Source organism: Homalodisca vitripennis, chromosome X, assembly GCF_021130785.1.
Source record: "Homalodisca vitripennis isolate AUS2020 chromosome X, UT_GWSS_2.1, whole genome shotgun sequence".
NCBI lineage: Eukaryota > Metazoa > Arthropoda > Insecta > Hemiptera > Cicadellidae > Homalodisca > Homalodisca vitripennis.
In genome coordinates this window covers 82,078,135-82,099,352 of record NC_060215.1, presented here as the reverse complement: position 1 = coordinate 82,099,352, position 21,218 = coordinate 82,078,135, and positions in this window count along the sequence as shown.

Here is a 21,218-nt window from a genome sequence, read left to right as displayed (position 1 = left end):
TTTTATTTGAAAGAAGAAAACCTTGTCCTGAGAAAACTTTTACAACACAAGTAGGTATGTAAGCTTTTTGGAATTAAATCTAAATATTGAACAAGTACAAAAATGATTCTTTTAAGAAAAAAATAATTTAAAATGACTGAACTGCAAATTAATAAACAGTTTTTAAAGTGATTTTAGAAAGTATTCTCCCTTCTATCTACCCTAACAAATATAATTTATTTGTTATTAAACTGGATAATTAAGTGCAATTGAACTAATAAAAAAAATGTGCAAGGGCATTTTGTGAAACTTGCGGATCTCTCTGCAATTTTGACCAGTAATAATTTAAGAGCATACCGCTAAGATACAGTAATCTAGAATTTAAACAAGTAAGGTAATCAAGTCACTTCGGAAAATTACAAAATAGTTGTTGTATATCTTTGAAAGTGTTATATGTGCGTTTACTAAAATATTAATTTTCGTGGTCAAGTATAAAAATCCATCCATTGATGATAAAAACAGGATTTAAATTAACAAATTTAATTTAACATTAGTATCAAAATAGGCAAATAAAACCCTTTTTAAAACTTTTTATATGACATACACGCATTTCGTCATTAAGCGATCTTCAGTGTACATTAACTTCTAAAGGAAATAATAACAAATAAAATTCATACATGGAATATTTAAACAGATGTTGTATTTATAATGACACAGTTGTAGTTGCAAATGGAATTCTTTATTTAATATTTGAATATTTTCAAAAACTGAGTTTGTCTTATTTTTCAGATTGCTATCTAGAATATTTTGAAAATATGCACTATAATTTATATAATTACGTTATTCTTCTTTTGTGTTTAATATTTCTCCTTTATTTTCGATATCTAACATTTCCAGGTGATATGCTGTGAGTAAAATATATATATAGATATGTATTACTTGTAATTTCTAAATATGCATTAAAACTAAACAGTAGGAACACTTACATATTTGAACTTGCAAACCACGTGAGAAGTAGCCTACTATGCACAGAGGAGCAGTAAGCGTTATAATTTGAGACAATTTATTACGAAGTGTTTGAATTCAAACTGCAAAGTAATGCCATTGTTTACCAGTCGTGTTTACTTCCTTAACTTCCTTATTAACTGTGATAGTGGTTCGCGTCACGCAAGTAGCCAGACGTTTTACGAGCACATTTTTGTGTGTATCGGTTTCTGTGAGTGATAACCATCTATTAGGCACCATTTAGAATTATTCATAAATTAAATAGCCATTAGATAACCCTGATGTCACTACTACTGTTTTTTCATTATCGGCAAGCGGTCGTTTGCACTAAGGTTTCTTGACCTCCGGGTCATGGACGTTGATGATATAGAATGCTTGTATGCATCTTATAATATCGTGGTACTCTAAATTAATTCGTCCTTTATTTACACCTGTTAACATTATTTTTCGCCGAATTCAAATAGAAAATTTAAGAATGATGAGTTTGAAGTGAATTTATCTCTGCCTTTGCTTACTTTAAATCTTTAACCGCTAGGGTCAGTTTTAGATGAGTATATGTAGCGTTTTTAAAGCTACATTGATTTATTTTTTTAATTAAAACTTAAATTAAATAAAAATTTTGGGATCGAAATATTGGGACTTAATTTTAGATTAGATTGTGAAATGTCAGGGTAAAATCGAACATGTAATCCTTTGGCAAGTTAGCACTGGTAGTTTTAAATTGTTAGGAAGGCAGGTTGACTGCCTTGAATTGATTAGAACTTGTCTTATTGTGAGTATTGTTCTCCTGGTTTGATACAGCTGGACCAATGAGAGAGCTCCACGGATGTCTTGGAAAGGGAAGTATTTAAGCGCCCGCTCATAATTTTCGCCCTTCTTTTGGTTATTTTCGTGAGTAAAGTTAATTGCAGTGCGCCGTATTTCTTAAATTTTTTTCCGCGAGTGATTTTGAGGTAAGCACCAAATTTATTGTACGTTTTATTGAAAAAGTCATCTTGATCTGATATTAAATTAATTTTGTTGTCTTTTTTATAGGAAAAAATTAAATTCATAGAAACTACAGAGCAATCTGAATAACTTATTCTCGAAGAACAATAGAGCATAATAGAATCATACAAGTTACATTTGGTTCATGCTTGCAAGAGAAGTGAATTAAAATTGAACTTTGTTAATAACTTTAATTGAGATTTGAAAAAGTAGTAATTTATTAATATTTAACTGGAACTGTTTATTGTGAATTATTAATTGAAAATTACTTGAACTTTATAATATTGTTAGAGAGAGAGTTGTAATCTGAATTGCAGAGACTTGAAAGTTAAGGTTCAAATAGTGTAAAGAGAAGTTGAAATTTTATTTTGTATTTTGAGTGAACTTAGAAGTGAACATTTTTATTTTAATTATTTCCAAGTGGTATTTCATTTTATTTTAAAACTTTATTATTTTATTTTAGAAGAGAGCTCTGATTTTTAGTTTGATAATTTGATTAATATTTTTATTTCTTGCCAAAGGAATTTTTAAATTTACTAAAAGGTTTGTCAATTCTTTGTGGAAAATAGAGTGATAAAAATTCTGAAACGTTGAACTTATTAATTTGCCAGTTAAAAATAAATCCATTGTTTTCATTTAGAACTGTGATTTTTATTTTAGACAAACCAGATAATATTTAATAGTTAACAATTTTAGTAATACATTGTACTTAATATTCACTAGGATCTTTACTAATCAAAAAATATTTTATATCGTCTTGGATGTATTATTGATGATTTATATATTAATACTCTGGAATATTAAGATCAACAATCCAAGTCGTTATATTGACTGCGCAACTCTGCTAGTAAAGTATCCAGTGAATTTTTAATAAACTTATACAAACTGTTATAAACTTTGTTAGAAAACTTTGGCAAGAACTTGTGTTGTCTAGTTAAGTTGTGATAGTTAAGTAATTTATTTAACCTAAAATGGCTCTCAAAGTGGACTTTTTAAGTAAGGACGAATTAATTTATGAACTGTGGTTCCGTGGTGTGGAAACAATTACTGATAGCACTGTAGATAAACTTAGAAAGTTATTGAGACAGGTAGTAGGTCTCAACATTATTGGCAATAAGCTAAATTTGTCTAGTAAAGTAAGTGGCAATGAGGAATATAAACAGTGTGCTGCTATGTATGAAGTGTTAGTTCTTCGAGTGGAAAAGGCAATAAAGGGTTCTAATAATTTGGAAATTTTGCGGTGCCAGGTAAAAATTGCTCATTGGATAAGGCGAATGAACAACCTGAAAGGTCTATTCAAATTAACGGATAACTTGATCAAAGAGATTGATAGAATGTCTGAGGGTTTAGTAGCTCAGGAAGAGTCATTGAAATCAGTAGAATTGGATGAACAATTATGTAGCGAAATAGAACGCCGGCTATCAGAATCTAACCTGGAGACGGAAAATGAAAGTGTAGCACTTGAAAATATTACGAAAGGACCAATACCCGTTAATATGTGTAATGATGTTTTCGTACCTGAGAATCGTTCAATTGTATATAATAAGTTACCTAACCCACTTGAAAGGTATCTTAGAATGTTCAAGGTAACGGACGGGTTAAAAGTAAATGAACTATTGAAGTTTTTAAAAGTTGTTAAAAAATTAAAAAACGAAACAAAATGTTCTGATCAAGAAATCTTGGAAATTTGCGTGTCTTATTGCCAAGGTCCATTATTGGCAAAAATTTTGGAAGCGAAAGAGTATGGACAACCCGTCAGTGTTGTTCATGAAAATTTGTTAACTACCTTTGTGCCCCTTTGTTATCGCGAGAAATTAAAATTTGAAAAGATCTATCGCCCCCAAAAATTTAATGAAAGCCTGATTGGTTTTATACTGGATGTTAAGGAATGGGTTAGTATATTAGCCACATCAATGTCAGAGAGGGAAGTAGTAGATATTATTAAAACAGGTTTAAACCCAGACACCCGCAATAAAATGATATTTATGGGAAATCCTACTTCGCTCAAAGAGTTGGATGAAATCTGCATAAGGTGCCAAAATATTGAGTATGCGGATAAGTTGAGGATGGTTCAACAAGGCACCTCAAACCGGGAAAGTAGGCCTATAACTAATCACATTCAATTAGGCCATAACAATCAAGTTGTATGTTTTAAATGTAAGAAAATAGGACATTACGCTAGAGACTGTAGAACTTGGCATGGTAATGAGGTTAGTAATCAACCTAAATTGCCTGTTGAAAGGCCACCCCGTTTCTCCAATATTCCAAAAAACTTGTAAAAGGGGAGGGCTTAGAAAAAGGTAGCTTAGATTCTAACCCTTCCCGTAAACTGGACACTCAAAAAGATTTTAAATATAGTCCCCAACAAAAATCCGGACATATTAATCACATGTGGCAGAAACGCCATGAGGAAAGCCAAAGTACCTTGCCAAGTGTACTAGTAAATATAGAAAACAAAGTTAATGTGAAATTGTTGTTAGACACTGGAAGTACACTAAGTTTAATCAGTGCGAAACTTTATAATCATTTAAGGGAAGCGAATTTAGTTAACAAATTGTTAGAATCTAAGGTACAATGTGTTAGTGCTGGAAACCAAAAATTAAATGTACTAGGAGAATTAAATCTTAAAATTAAAATTGACAACTTATCCTGGAAGGTTAATCTAGTAGTAATTAATAACTTATCACAATGTGGAATTTTAGGGGCTAATTTCATTAAATCAACTGGGTTGTTAATTGATTTAAAAAACAATGTGTGTAGATTCGATTTTAACTTGAACAAGTCAGTGCATTTAATTCAAAACACTAGTTCTAATGTGTTAAATATAAATCATAATTATAAGATAGGGAGTTCCGAAGCTACACAGCAAGTTTTAGAAATCATTGAAGAGTTTCCTGAAGTTTTTTCTGAACGTCTGGGGAAAACTCTTGATTTCAAGTACAAGATCCAATTAAAGGATGATGGTATAGTCAAACTGCGGCCTTATCCACTTAACCCTCTGAAGATGGTGAGAATGAAGGAAATCATCGGTGAGCTACAAGAACATGATGTTATCGAGCCAAGCCTAAGTGAGTACTCCAGTCCGGCCTTTTTGGTGGGAAAGGAACCGGGAAAAGAAAAGTTGGTGATAAATTATAAGGAATTAAATAATAAGATTGAGGCTGTAAATTTTCCAATTGGGGATCTCCATTCTTTATACCCGCATTTAAGTGGTCACCGCTATTTCAGCATCATAGACTTATCAAAAGCTTATCATCAAATTAGATTAGCTGATGAAAGCCAAAATTTGACAACTTTCTCTGTGCCATTCGGTAGTTATAAATTTAAAAGACTGCCATTTGGACTTCTTGTGGGCAGTGGCGTTTTAACTGCTTATTTAAATTCAGTGCTTGGACACTTAAAATTTAAATGTGTTTTAACATACTTAGATGATATTATAGTATACTCTAAGGGTTTAAATGAACATTATGCCCACTTAAGGGAAGTTTTACGCTGTTTGAGGAATAACCTGACAGCAAATGTTAATAAAGTTAAATTTTGTTACAAGGAAATAAATTTTCTGGGACACATTGTGAGTGAAAATAAATTGAAAAGTGACCCAGAAAGAACTGTAAATATTCAACAGTGTAGGAGACCTAAAAATAAAAAGGACATTGCGCGGTTTATAGGAATGACGTCCTATTTTTCTAAATTTATTGAAAACTATGCGGACATAGCGGCTCCTCTGAACGCTATGAGGAAGAAATGTGCAGTCTTCCGGTGGACCGAAGAGTGTGAAAAATCGTTTGTACAGTTAAAGAATAAGATATCTAATCCCCCTGTGTTAGCTATTCCTGACTTTAATAAAGAGTTCACCTTGCAGTGTGATGCGAGTGACAGGGCAATAGGAGCTTGCTTATTGCAAGAAGATAACAATAAGAACTTAAAACCTGTGGCTTATTACTCGAGAAAATTTACTGAAAATGAAGAGAAACTAAGTACTTACCACAAGGAGGCTCTGGCAGTGGTGTGCTCAATAAACAAATTCAGGGAATTTCTCGAAGTAAGAAAGTTTAACTTGTACACTGATAACTCCGCACTTTCTTGGGTATTGAGCAACCACACTAAACTAGGGAAACTTGGTAGATGGGTGGAAACAATTGTATCAATTCCTTTCACTGTAAAGCACATTAAGGGGAGTGATAATGTGACTGCAGACTGTTTGTCACGGCTGTTTGATGACAATGATGAGGTTAATGGAGAGGTGTTGAAAGAACTGTCAAATAATTCTGCTGTAAATGTGTGTACAAATAGTGTAGTAAATGTAACTTGTAATGTAAATAACTTCTATCCTTTCTTACCCAAAGATTTAGAATTGGAACAGAATAAGGACAAATTTGTGCAAGAACAGTTAAAAAACATTAGTAGTGATGATGAGCGCAAAGGGTTTTGGGTAGAAAAAAAGAATTTTATTTTATACAAATTCGAGATCTAAATCCCCTAAAATAGTTCTCCCCGAATCTATGTTTAAGGCGGTCTTTGATTATTATCATGATAGCCCAAGTGGGGGGCATTTTGGAGTTAATAAAACATTAAGGAAAATTACAGCGGTGTTTTACCATCCTAATCTGAATGAGTTTGTGAAGTCCAATGTAAAAAGGTGTTCTATTTGTCTTAGCAGTAAACCTACTAACTGGAGGGACCGTGGTGAACTGCATGTAAACATTTCGACACGTCCACTACAGAAAATCTACATGGATGTATTTGGACCTCTACCTAGATCTTCAAGACAGAATGAATACATCTTAATCATGGTGGACGACTTCACAAAGTACAATTGGATCGTACCTCTCAAGAAAGTAAATTCAGGTATGGTGTTGCAAGCTTTAGAGAGTAATATTTTTAAAAACTTTGGTTTGCCGGAAATTATTGTGAGCGACAACGCTACTTACTTCACCAGCGAGGAGTTAAGAGCAAATCTTTTCAAATGGGGTGTGAAATTAATCACTACAATCCCGTACAACCCCCAGGGTAACAAATCTGAAAGATATTTAAGAAACTTAAATTCAATTTTGACTTGCTTGTATAGCGATTGCAAAAGGAACTGGGACTCTGATTTAAGTAAAATTCAACAAGCAGTTAACTCGTGTGTGAATGACAGTACTGGGTATAGCGCATATTCTTTAATGTTTAATTTTAAACCTAACAATGAGTTGGATTTAAAGTGGAACTTGAAATCAATTTTTGAAAATTTAGTGCCAAAGGAAAAATGTCAAAAATATGCGGAGGCGTTGGAAAATTTAAATAAACAGTTTATTAAAAATTCGAAGTTAAGGCTCTATAATAGAAACCACCGAAAGTTTAAAATTAATGATGAAGTGTTTTGTAAAATACCTGGACACATAAATAAATTGGATAGGAAATTTGACGGACCATACAAGATTGTGATTATTATCTCAGAGAACAGTTATATAATACAGCACACCAAGGACTTAAAAATTTTGAAAAGAGTGCATTTACAAGATTTGAGACCCGCTTAAGTGAAATTTTATTGGAACACTTGGACAGTTAAGAACAATTGGACAATTTTTTCTTTCAGCATAAAATTTAAAAACAAATCCCCATATTAAAATGTCATAATTGAGTAACCATAGGCCAAGTCAAGGTTTTGTGTTTTCTTTCAGGTATTAAAAGAAAAAGGGGATTTTTATGACATATAAATAAATATTTACATGAAGAGGATAATTTACATGGCCTCAGGACTTTAAAATTAAGAAATGTAGTATTTAATAATAGTGTCTACAACCATTATACTGTCTGATATTAGTATAAAGACATTATATTATTGATGTACTAACATTCCTTCTTGTGTGTCCAATTTCATGTTGTTATTTGTTTATAGTGAATGAATGAGAGAAAGAAATTCAGGTCAACCCCCCCCCCCCTTGTAATCCAATGTAAATAACGTGTTAGTAATTAAAAAAAAGGGTCTTAAATATTTTAATAAAGTTTATGAAGGAAAGAATGAGCAATCTTTGAGTTGGATAAAAATTAAAATTTTTTGAAAACGAAACGAGACAAGCTCTGAAATTCCGACATAAATGGTGACAAAGGGGACTTATGTCATTGTAAGAGAGAATGTTCTGTTTATATGTGAAATGCTGTGGAGGTGAGAAACGGAACAGCACTGACACTCCACTAACACTGGTCACACGCTGCGGACCACGCGCGCGGCCCACCGGCGGTTCCAACAACGGGGATGGTGACCTACACTACACGACGGATCCAAGGGACGATACATACGACCGTGAAGACGAGCACTCACTGACTGAGGGAGCTGCTGTCCATACCTAGACGTCGACAGGAGGAGACCGGAAAGGACAAAATTCCTTGGACTGGAAAAGACTGACCTGTTGTAGATAGTAAAATTAGAATTGTGAGGGGAATAGGCTTCGCTATCTCGAGTTATTGACCTACATTCCTTTTATAACGGTCAATCTCTATTTGTTTAACTGTTCTGTCTGTTCTAAAAACATTGGTGGGTAACTAAATGATGTACGTTTTAAAAACATTTTTTTAAATTGCTAATTGGTGTTAAATTTCTTTTATCAACTTCAGGGCCGTATTTAGAAGTAAAGGAGGGGGAGTAATGTAGCGTTTTTAAAGCTACATTGATTTATTTTTTTAATTAAAACTTAAATTAAATAAAAATTTTGGGATCGAAATATTGGGACTTAATTTTAGATTAGATTGTGAAATGTCAGGGTAAAATCGAACATGTAATCCTTTGGCAAGTTAGCACTGGTAGTTTTAAATTGTTAGGAAGGCAGGTTGACTGCCTTGAATTGATTAGAACTTGTCTTATTGTGAGTATTGTTCTCCTGGTTTGATACAGCTGGACCAATGAGAGAGCTCCACGGATGTCTTGGAAAGGGAAGTATTTAAGCGCCCGCTCATAATTTTCGCCCTTCTTTTGGTTATTTTCGTGAGTAAAGTTAATTGCAGTGCGCCGTATTTCTTAAATTTTTTTTCCGCGAGTGATTTTGAGGTAAGCACCAAATTTATTGTACGTTTTATTGAAAAAGTCATCTTGATCTGATATTAAATTAATTTTGTTGTCTTTTTTATAGGAAAAAATTAAATTCATAGACACTACAGAGCAATCTGAATAACTTATTCTCGAAGAACAATAGAGCATAATAGAATCATACAAGTTACATTTGGTTCATGCTTGCAAGAGAAGTGAATTAAAATTGAACTTTGTTAATAACTTTAATTGAGATTTGAAAAAGTAGTAATTTATTAATATTTAACTGGAACTGTTTATTGTGAATTATTAATTGAAAATTACTTGAACTTTATAATATTGTTAGAGAGAGAGTTGTAATCTGAATTGCAGAGACTTGAAAGTTAAGGTTCAAATAGTGTAAAGAGAAGTTGAAATTTTATTTTGTATTTTGAGTGAACTTAGAAGTGAACATTTTTATTTTAATTATTTCCAAGTGGTATTTCATTTTATTTTAAAACTTTATTATTCTATTTTAGAAGAGAGCTCTGATTTTTAGTTTGATAATTTGATTAATATTTTTATTTCTTGCCAAAGGAATTTTTAAATTTACTAAAAGGTTTGTCAATTCTTTGTGGAAAATAGAGTGATAAAAATTCTGAAACGTTGAACTTATTAATTTGCCAGTTAAAAATAAATCCATTGTTTTCATTTAGAACTGTGATTTTTATTTTAGACAAACCAGATAATATTTAATAGTTAACAATTTTAGTAATACATTGTACTTAATATTCACTAGGATCTTTACTAATCAAAAAATATTTTATATCGTCTTGGATGTATTATTGATGATTTATATATTAATACTCTGGAATATTAAGATCAACAATCCAAGTCGTTATAGTATATAATGTTTTCCTTTTCTGAGTTTATTAAATTCAAGTTTCAACTTCTACTAATCTTTATCTCTTCTTAACAAGTCAGTACTCTTTCAGTGTGATAGAAAATGGAAATCTTGTGGTGTTAACACAAGTTTCTATTACACATTTTAAAACTTTTAAGTCTGTACCTACTTACAAATCTTTGCAAGCTTTCTTTTTTGGAATGTAAGAGTAGTGTGATATAAAATTGAAACCGTCCGGTCACCTAATAGTGACCTAAATACTTAGTAAAATAATAATTTGAATCATTTATAGACAATTATAATTTTGGAAAAAAATTGTGTGGTTATTATTTTATATTAGAATAATAAATAGTGATGAAAATAATAGCTACAACTTTTAATACATTTTAATTATGATGTTAATTACGAATACAGATTAGATTAATTAAATACATTAGTTTTCTAAATATATCAAAATCCTTACCCATATATGTTTAAAAGAAAGATAGATTCACAAAAGAAAACCTTCCGATCAACCAGAGTGTGATATCAAATATAAAAGGTCGGAAAGCCAAGCTTGAACATAGAAAAACCTGGCATGATTACAATAATAACATTACTTCAACAATTGTACACTCTTGGAATGACCACTATTGAGAAATGGGAGTTTTCCATAAATGTATTGTCAAAACAATAAAAGAAATCAAAGAGCATCTAACAACAATGAACATCAAATTTACACTAGGAGAGTAAATTCCTATTAAACATCATTGAACCACGCTCTGCTACCACTGAAACCGGTACATCGCCGCTCGCACACCCACAGCAAACCATCAGGGAAGCGCGCGCCCATGGCGGCGAACGGGATGCCGGATCAAAACTAACTAGGTAAAATAAAGAACACCGTGGTCAGTATACTCAGGTTCATTCACTAAGACATAACATAGGCCTATCCAGTCAATATAAATATATATATATATATATACTGTAAATAAAAAAAAAATAAAAAAAATAAAAAGTGCCTGCAATAGTATACACCTCAAACAATCCTTGTCAGGTGCACCTGCATACAAAAATTAGAAACGCCATAATTTGAAACAAGAAATGCCAATTCCACCCGGTATCCTTCGGCTAAGGGCGGGCTCCTAATGAAATCCAAGAAATAACTAAATAATATCTAAAACTAACTTAAAATTAAATAACAAAATATAAAATATATAAATGGCAACAATAACAATAACAAATAAATAAAGAATATGAGCAGGGTATCACAGATGTTGACTAGAAGAAATGTCCATCATGGTGGCCGTCCTTCAGCAGAGCGCAAAAGCGAAGGTTCTCTGCGACCACGCATGATGGAGAGATGACAGGAGAAAAACCACTCATCTCTTGGACCTCATCAGTGAGGGGCCGTAAACTTAGCCGCACATGTCAGAAGGAAAAGAGCTCAGCAAAACTAACAAAACAATTAATTAAACAAAATTTTAAACTGGAGCTACTCCTAACCAGTACACCACGGCTCGGAGTCTTGACGCCACTCTCCCGGAAAGGCCAAACGCCTTCAAAAGGTCAGTGGCCTCTGCAGCCAATAAACCACACACACACATACACTATATAAAACACACATGAGCCGGGGAGATATAGGTATTGAACCGGCTCAGACTCCCCCCCAAAAGGAGGAACTCCCCTCTGTTAATTTCTTCAAAAAGAAGAACCAAACGAAATGCCTCTCCCCCCAATGGTTGAAGAATTATAAACCGGAAACCCTGAAGTCTGCAGAAGGGAAAACCAAGAAAATCCAGTTGGAGGCAAGAAATCCCTCCAAGAGTTGCGTGGGTACAAAGAAGAAAACAGGAACCTTGATCAGGAAGAAGGAGCAGAGGTGATCACGCCTCTGGACCTAAAACCCTCCCGCACAGACTAAAGAGAAATCACGGATGACTCCGGCAAGGCTTCAGATGGGATATGTGCGCCTTCCTGAAAATCTTCCCGGACTGAGGATCTCCCAGTCGGGCAGTCACCGGAGTCAGAAACTTCAAGATGCGGTGGGGACCAGTCCACCTGTAGCAAAGTTTAGCAGCTCTTTTATCCTCACCTCTCACTGCCTTTTGTGTGCCTTGGAATTTGTACCAGTTCACCCGAGTGCCAATGGGCTTGGCTGTGGGGGCCCAAACACTCACCAGACTCCTGGATTCTATCTTTCATGATGTCAAATTTAAGTTCGTGTTCAACTATCTGGATGACCTGCTTGTGTACAGTGAGAGTTATGAGGAGCACTTGACTCATCTAGAGGAAGTTCTAACTAGGCTGCGAGAGTCTGGCCTTACCGTCAATCCTGAAAAGGTGAGTTTTGCTCAGCCTGAAATATCGTTTCTGGGTCATCTTGTCTCTTCTCGAGGTGTTTGTATTGATCCAGAGAGAACCCAGGCAATCAGGGAGTTTCCTCCTCCTAAGGATGCCAAGGGGATTGCCCGTTTTGTGGGAATGATAAATTTTTATCGTCGTTTCATCCCCAATGTTGCTGAAGTGGCGGCCCCTCTGAACTCTCTTAGGAAAAAGGGTGCCAAGTTTGAGTGGGGTGAAGCGCAACAGACTGCTTTTGAGCAGCTGAAAGAGGCAGTGATGCAGCCTCCAGTCTTGGCTATGCCTGATTTCGGTCGTAAGTTCGTCTTGCAAATTGATGCTTCCTCCTTAGCCGTTGCTGCTGTTTTATCGCAAGAAGTAGATGGTATCCGGCAGCCCATAGCTTATGCTTCACGCACGTTAACCCCTTGTGAGAAGAAGAGTTGTTCTGTTTATGAGCTGGAATGTTTGGCTGTCGTGTTTGGAATTAACAAGTTCAGGCGTTACCTAGAACATAAAGAATTTTTGTTGGAAACCGACAACCAGGCACTTTCTTGGCTCCTTGCCCACCCCCGTTAGCTCGGGAAGATTGGTCGCTGGGTAGTCCAAATTTCTGCCCTTAAGTTCACAGTGCAGCACGTGCGAGGCACCCAAAATATCATAGCGGAACACTCTGTCACGCATGTATCACTTACCCAACGACCACCAGAATTTATCAGAGCCGCCATGTTGTGGCGTGCTCCTAGACTTTCCTCTGGCATTTTCGGACATTGTTCCACACCAACTTAAGGATCCCGAGCTGACTGCTATCATCAATGAGCTTAAAAACGGAGGTGCCCACCCTCCTTATTTTCTGTACCGAGGTGCTCTATGCTGCCGTGACAAGCAGCGGAGAAAACCTAAGTTGGTGCTGCCAAGCTTTCTTGTACCGATGGTCTTTCAGTATTTTCATTCTTCTCCTGTGGGCGGACATCTAGGAATTCATAAGACCATCGCGAAGATTAGGGATCAGTTCATCTGGAAAGGTATGGACCGGGATATTGCAGCTCGAGTACGTTCTTGTGAACTGTGCTCGCTAAGCAAACCCGCTCAAAATACCAAGTTGGGTCTTTTGTCATCTGAGGTGGCGGAAAAACCTTTGGAGAAGGTTTTCATTGACTATGTTGGGCCTCTCCCGCGTAGCAAGTCCGGAAATAAGTTCCTACTTGTTTCTGTGGATGCCTTCTCCAAGTTTGTTTGGTTGTTCCCATTGCGGAGTGCTACCGCGCAGCTCACGGTGCAAGCACTTCGTAACCATTTTTTTTCAACACTTTGGAATCCCCGCCACCTTAGTTTCCGATAATGGTTCACAGTTTGTCTCCAATATCTTTAAAAGAATGTGCTTTGGGCACGGAATCCGCCATGTGACTACTTCCCCTTTCTATCCTCAGCCTTCTCACGCCGAACGGTTTAATCGCAATCTTCGATCTGCTCTCATTGCCTTTCATGCGGAAAATCAGACCACCTGGGATCAACAACTACCTTGGATCCAATTTGCCTTTAATACGGCCCAGCATGAAAGTCACAAGGCGGTACCTTTCGAGTTATTATTTGGCTTTCCGCCAAACAACCCTTTGGCGAACCTTTGGAAAATTAGCGATCTTCTGCCACCTCCTGGTACTCCCAATGTGAAAGCCACTTGGGAGGCAGCCAGGCGGAATCTCATTCGGGCTAGGGAGTTTAGTAAGGAGGAAGTACAACCGAGGTCGTATTGCCAATCCCTTCCAGGTGGGGGATCTAGTTTACTGCAAGGCTCACCCAGTCAGTTCGGCTGTGGATAAAAGAGCTGCTAAACTTTGCTACAGGTGGACTGGTCCCCACCGCATCTTGAAGTTTCTGACTCCGGTGACTGTCCGACTGGGAGATCCTCAGTCCGGGAAGATTTTCAGGAAGGCGCACATATCCCATCTGAAGCCTTGCCGGAGTCATCCGTGATTTCTCTTTAGTCTGTGCCGGAGGGTTTTAGGTCCAGAGGCGTGATCACCTCTGCTCCTTCTTCCTGATCAAGGTTCCTGTTTTCTTCTTTGTACCCACGCAAATCTTGGAGGGATTTCTTGCAGACTTCAGGGTTTCCGGTTTATAATTCTTCAACCATTGGGGGGAGAGGCATTTCGTTTGGTTCTTCTTTTTGAAGAAATTAACAGAGGGGAGTTCCTCCTTTTGGGGGGGGAGTCTGAGCCGGTTCAATACCTATATCTCCCCGGCTCATGTGTGTTTTATATAGTGTATGTGTGTGTGTGGTTTATTGGCTGCAGAGGCCACTGACCTTTTGAAGGCGTTTGGCCTTTCCGGGAGAGTGGCGTCAAGACTCCGAGCCGTGGTGTACTGGTTAGGAGTAGCTCCAGTTTAAAATTTTGTTTAATTAAGTGTTTTGTTAGTTTTGCTGAGCTCTTTTCCTTCTGACATGTGCGGCTAAGTTTACGGCCCCTCACTGATGAGGTCCAAGAGATGAGTGGTTTTTCTCCTGTCATCTCTCCATCATGCGTGGTCGCAGAGAACCTTCGCTTTTGCGCTCTGCTGAAGGACGGCCACCATGATGGACATTTCTTCTAGTCAACATCTGTGATACCCTGCTCATATTCTTTATTTATTTGTTATTGTTATTGTTGCCATTTATATAGTTTATATTTTGTTATTTAATTTAAAGTTAGTTTTAGATATTATTTAGTTATTTCTTGGATTTCATTAGGAGCCCGCCCTTAGCCGAAGGATACCGGGTGGAATTGGCATTTCTTGTTTCAAATTATGGCGTTTCTAATTTTTGTATGCAGGTGCACCTGACAAGGATTGTTTGAGGTGTATACTATTGCAGGCACTTTTTATTTTTTTTTATTATTTTTTTTTATTTATAGTATATATATATATATATATATATATATATATATATATTTATATTGACTGGATAGGCCTATGTTATGTCTTAGTGAATGAACCTGAGTATACTGACCACGGTGTTCTTTATTTTACCTAGTTAGTTTTGATCCGGCATCCCGTTCGCCGCCATGGGCGCGCGCTTCCCTGATGGTTTGGTGTGGGTGTGCGAGCGGCGATGTACCGGTTTCAAATCAATGAGCTTTTCCGTATATTTTGCTTATGATAGAAATATGATGAACTATACATAGCCTCTACTAAGTTAGTAGAATATATAGTAAGCATGTCAAACGTGATTTGTGACATTGTATATGTAAATAAAAAATGTTACCTCTTACTCAGGAGGAAAAAAGAATCAGATCAGAGTAAAAAGAATGATAATAATATCATTCATAGTTTAATAAAACTTTCAACCAACCTTGCAAGGACCGTTGTGATTTAACAGGTCGTTTCAGATCATTCTTATGTTATTCATGTAATTTAAAGGGACAAAATCAGTATCTTCCTGTGGTTATACATGGGAGCTCAAATTATAACAGTAATTTATCATTAAACATTTAAGTTGTGATCTAAAAAGGTTGAAGTATTAACTTAATAATGAAGGAAAATATAACTCATTTGTAAGCGTTCAGGAAGCGGTATAAAAATAATATTTGTTGATAGTTATAGATTTATGGGAAGTAGTTTAAGTTCACTTGTAGAAAACTTAAGCTTAGATCAATTTAGTCATACAAATTTGCATTTTAATCGTTATGATCATCATGCATATATGATAGGCGATTATGATCATTACTCATTAGGTATTTATCGTTATAAGAGTATAAGAGGTGGTATTACAAAGTGTATAAAATGTCATGCAAAATCAAACAATAGTTACATGGGTAACTCTTTTTATCCTGAAAAAGTCAGTTAATTTTTAATCTATATAGATGAGAATAATTTATATGAGTACGCGATGTCAAACCTTACGCCAAAATATTCTGTAAATGGCTTAAAAAATGATTGAAAAATTTAATGTGATGTCTGTATCTGAAAATGGGATGTTGGTTCCATAATTGTGTATGATGTAAAATGTCCCTATCACTTACATGACAAACACAGCTACTTACCATTCTTATCAGAAAATAAATGTTTTTCAGGACCAAAACAGGTTAAACCCCTAACAACTTTAGAAAATAAAATAAAATATGTTTGCCACTATTTAATCCTAAAACAAGCTCTGACACAAAGTCTACAACTACAGTAAATCCGCAGTGTTGAAATTTAACCAGAGCACTTAGTAAAAACCCTATATTGATTTTAACACTCAAAAACGTAAAGAAGCAAACAATAACTATGAGAAAGAGTTTTATAAACTCATTGAGAATGGTATGTTCGGAAAAAAATATAGAAAACAAACTAATCTGGAACTAGTAAATAACGCTGAAAGGGCAGAAAAACTTGTTTATAAACCTATTTTTAGAACGGAATAGTATGGAGAAATCATTTCAGTAATTGAGACAATGAAAGATAAAGTTTATTTCAACAAACCTCGCTATGTAGGCATTACTGTACTTGAATTATCAAAATTACATAATTACGATTTTCATGATGTTTCATGATAAAAACCTTTTTATGCTGACAACCACTATTTTTCTTCCACTTAACCATCCACTTGGTATTGCAGTCATAATACCTACTTAGTATACCAATTCTCTGTACCAAATTACAGTCCATATCTTAAACAATAATGCCATAGCATTATTTACTAAAAATGTAGCGTGTTATCGAAATTGTCTGTAGCATTTACAACTTTTCTTCAATCAGAATCATATTAATCAATCAATATTAATTACTTAATCATACAATTTAAAATTTTCACCATTATCCAGAATTCTGTTCATGATGAAAGGGTTTTATATATTCCTCGTGGGTTAAGAAATATACGGTTCCTCAGGGTTAACGGCTTCACTGTTCAAGACATATTGACATTTAGAGTCGTTGTCTTATAAAAAGCATTAACTAATTTTGTAGATGATGTTAAGGGTGAGTTAAATACTAATCCCATGGTTACTTTCGTACATGGTTCTGGTTGCCCAGTTTTGCAATGGGCAAAAAATTACACAAAAATTTAAATACTGAGTTTTTATTTTGTTTAAATAACTAGAAAATTATACTTGAAATAGTTTTAGATTAGTGAAAAAGTGAGGAAATTAAATTACATTTGTCGTTTTAAAGTATATATACTAAAAATACAAATATATAAATTTATTTTGTAATATTGATGACTCTGTGATTATAATAGTCATAGATTAAAGCACGGGAAAAGGGATGCACGTAAAGGTAGTCATAGTATTATAGTAAAATTTGTCAGGAGGTTCGATAAACAAAGATTTTTGCAGAAATGAGAAAGAAAAACGGTTATACTGTTTCAACAAGACAAATGACTGCCAATCTATTTAATCGAAAGTCTTAGTCCAGCTAGAAGACAAATTTCTTTGGCTACGTGGACAGTTAAAAACAGAGAGAATTTAAGTATGTTTGGTTTAAGGAAGTAGGAATTTTTCTGAGGAAGACTTAATATGATCGTGTAATTCTTGTTACTAGTATGAAAGATTTGAAAAAGTGCAAATAAGCCTAGTTCATGATTGGATTTGCTTTTTTATTAATGCGTATCTTACGTAGGCATATCTGTGAATGTATTAGTAAAACAGTTCCTATAAAAACACAACCCATTTTTTCTGTTCTAAATTATTGTGATTAGAAGAATCCTTGAGTTATTTACTGTTCTATCGATTGTATATTTTGCAGTATAATTATTTTTATAATTTTATCAATTTTAAATTTAAATCATTGTATTGTGTGCATTTATGATTTATTATTGGCTTTTATAAACATAAAATTACTGTAAGGCAAACCATGTTAGGGTTAGTGGGTGCAGGGATATTTTAATATTTTACATGTAATTTAATAATGACATAGTAACAAATTTTCATTAGATTTTGTAAATAATTTGTGATAGTGATAGTGATTAGTTTATCGTACAATCAAAACATACGAGCCAGCATACGACTTTTTTTAATATTTTGAGGACGGTAATTAATTTTGAGATTAAGCCCTGTATTGTAATAATTTTAGAAATCTGGATACACTATTTTGGAGTAAATTTATATAATACAGAATGGATGTCAAATGCAGCCTACAAGTGGTGGTGTAGTGGTTTATATATTGACAGTCATTAACCAGAGCACGTCTAGCGAGTTTACTATACTAATAAGTGGCTCGATCAAGGTCAAAATCTGCTTATAACGAGGCTTGAATATGCTCTGGTTGCGACATACCAGTTGTGTGCATCCTCAACCAATGCTGTTCTTAATGAACATCCCCTCTTGCTTGAAAGTATTGAGGAAAGAAAGAAATCTTTTTGTAGTTGGCGATAAGAAAATATCTACGATGAAAAGATCTCAAAGAACCGTTAGCTATTGCAGTGTGTTGCCTTCAAGTGGTTCGCATAAATTGTTTAACTGTCCGGTCAAGTTATAGTGGAAGTTATCAATGGAATTATAATTTGAGGTCATCAGTAGGTTAATTTTACAGGTACTAGACTGAGACTGGAAGCATGCAGGCAGTGCCCAAAACGATACCGAGGAGAAGACGATCTGATTTAGGTCGTCGCAGTCAATTAAATGTGCGAAAAAGCTACCTCACGTGCTAACCGCACTGACGACCAGAGAGGTAGATAAAAGAATAGTCGTATTGCTATGTATGGACATCCAAATTTATTTGAATCAGACGCTCTGGGTAGCCTCTACAGTCTACACAGTACATCCAAATAACGACGAATGTTATTATGTGCGGTTGTTGTTAAAGAATGTTCCTGGTCCGATATCGTTTGAACACTGAGAACAGTTAATGGACATTTGTGTGCGACTTACTGTCAGGCATATCAACTATTACATTTATTCGAGAACGATTCGCACTGGGATGATACGCTCAAGTATTCCGTAATATCTCTATCACTGCATCAAATTCGTACATTGCTTGCGATTATCATATCGACGTTTTTACTCCCGAATCTAAAAGATTTGTGGGTTAAGTATAGGGATGACATGTCTGAGAATGTTTTGCATCGTGTACTACAAATGACGGCAGAAATTTACAGTGAGACATCGATCATGGTAGAAGATATAATTAATTATGTTTATTGAAGGCAAATAAAATATTGTCATGTTTGGGAATGACAGCATCCAATCGTCATATGCACGATGCATTAAACCACGAGTTGCAAAGAGAACAACAGTACGACGCTGAAGCATTGGCCAAAACAGTTCGTAAAATTGTTCTTCAATTAAATCAACAACAAAGAATTGCGTATTACATTTTGATAGAAGCTGTGAACAGTGGATCTGGTATAATTTACTTCCTTGATTCTCCCGGAGGGACCGGAGAAACGTTCTTAATTTCATTGCTTTTGGGGAGGATCGGATCGCAAAATGATTATCTCTAGTGTTGGTTTCATATGGAATAGTGGTAACTCTGCTAGAAGGCGGGCGTACTGCACATTCTGCCTTAAAATTACCATTAAACATGCAAATCAACGAAACACCTATTTGAAACATCGCCCAAAATAGCGTAATGACAAGATCCTACAGGTATGCAAAATGATTCTTTGGGACGAATGCACAATGGCACATAAGGTGTCATTGGAGGTACTGGACAGAACGTTGAAAGAGCTAAGTAACAACAAAAATATTTTTGGTGGATTCTATTGTCAGATTATTTTAGTTAGGCTCTTCCAGTTATTCCCCGATCAACTATTGCTGATGAACTAAACATATGCCTAAAATCATCAAGTTTGTGGCGGCACGTAAAGACAATCCAATTAACAAATAACATGCGAGTATTTTAAAAGATTTCATTTCAAAAGATGAGACTGCAAATTTTGAAATGATTGACATTTGAAATGGTCGCAGTGGACACCTCGACCGGATTCATCAGATTACCCACAGATTTCTGTCACATCACATAGATGAGCTTGTTCAGCGTGTTTTTCCAGATATAGCGCAACAGTTCGTTCACCCAACCGTAATCGGCTGGGTGAACGAGCAATATTTATTTATTTATCTTTATTTTTATTTACTTATTTATGATTTTAATTCCCACGGTACAACCAAATTACATTACATAGAATGACTAACAATAGCAAATGCTCATAAAAATAATACGGTATGAAAAATCAAATTCAACAACTAACCATGCCTATGACATGATAAATGAACAGGAATAACAAAAATAAAACTAAAACAATGTGAAACATAAAAAAAGTGGTATCAATAACAATAGGGCGATGATAAGTAATAATATAACAAGTAATACAAAATATAATGAAACAATAACAATGATAACAATACTAGACTAAAACAACAAAGATAACAATGGATAATAGAGTAACTATTAATATAATCCTGTGTAGGACTCGACAAGCTCACTCCGATTCAAATGTCTCCAGCCTCACTGTCAACACAGAACGTCTCAAAACTCCCAGTCGATTGCAGAAAAAGTCAACTCCAATGCACACCTCGTTGCCAAGCCGAGGCATTCTTGGGACAGAGCTGAACTGCAGATAGTTGCGGTTGGGATATTGGCGGCGAAAAATAAAGATGTCGATGATCTCAGTGTGGCCATTCAGAACTTTCTTCCGGGACATTTTGTTTCCTTCATATCAGTCAACACCGTTATAAACCAGGATGACGTAGTCAACTATCCCACGAAGTTTTTAAATTGACTGGTACTGCCTGGACTACCACCTCACAATTTGCTGTTATAAGTAGAATCAGTTGCCATCATGCTGCGTAACATTAATCAACCTCGACTGTACAATAGAACAAGTATGGCTGTAAAAAAGATAATTAATAACGTCATTGAGGTAACAATCATAAAGGGAAAATGCGAAGGAGAGGATATCTTGATCCCGCGTATACCGATTATTCCAACGGATTTATTATTCGATTTTAAACATCTACAATATTTCCCGTGCACCTGGCCTTTGCGATGAGCATAAATAAATCACAAGGCCAGTCATTTGAAGTTTGTGGAATCAACTTGGAGTATCCCTGTTTCCCGCATGGACATGGAATACGTCGCGTT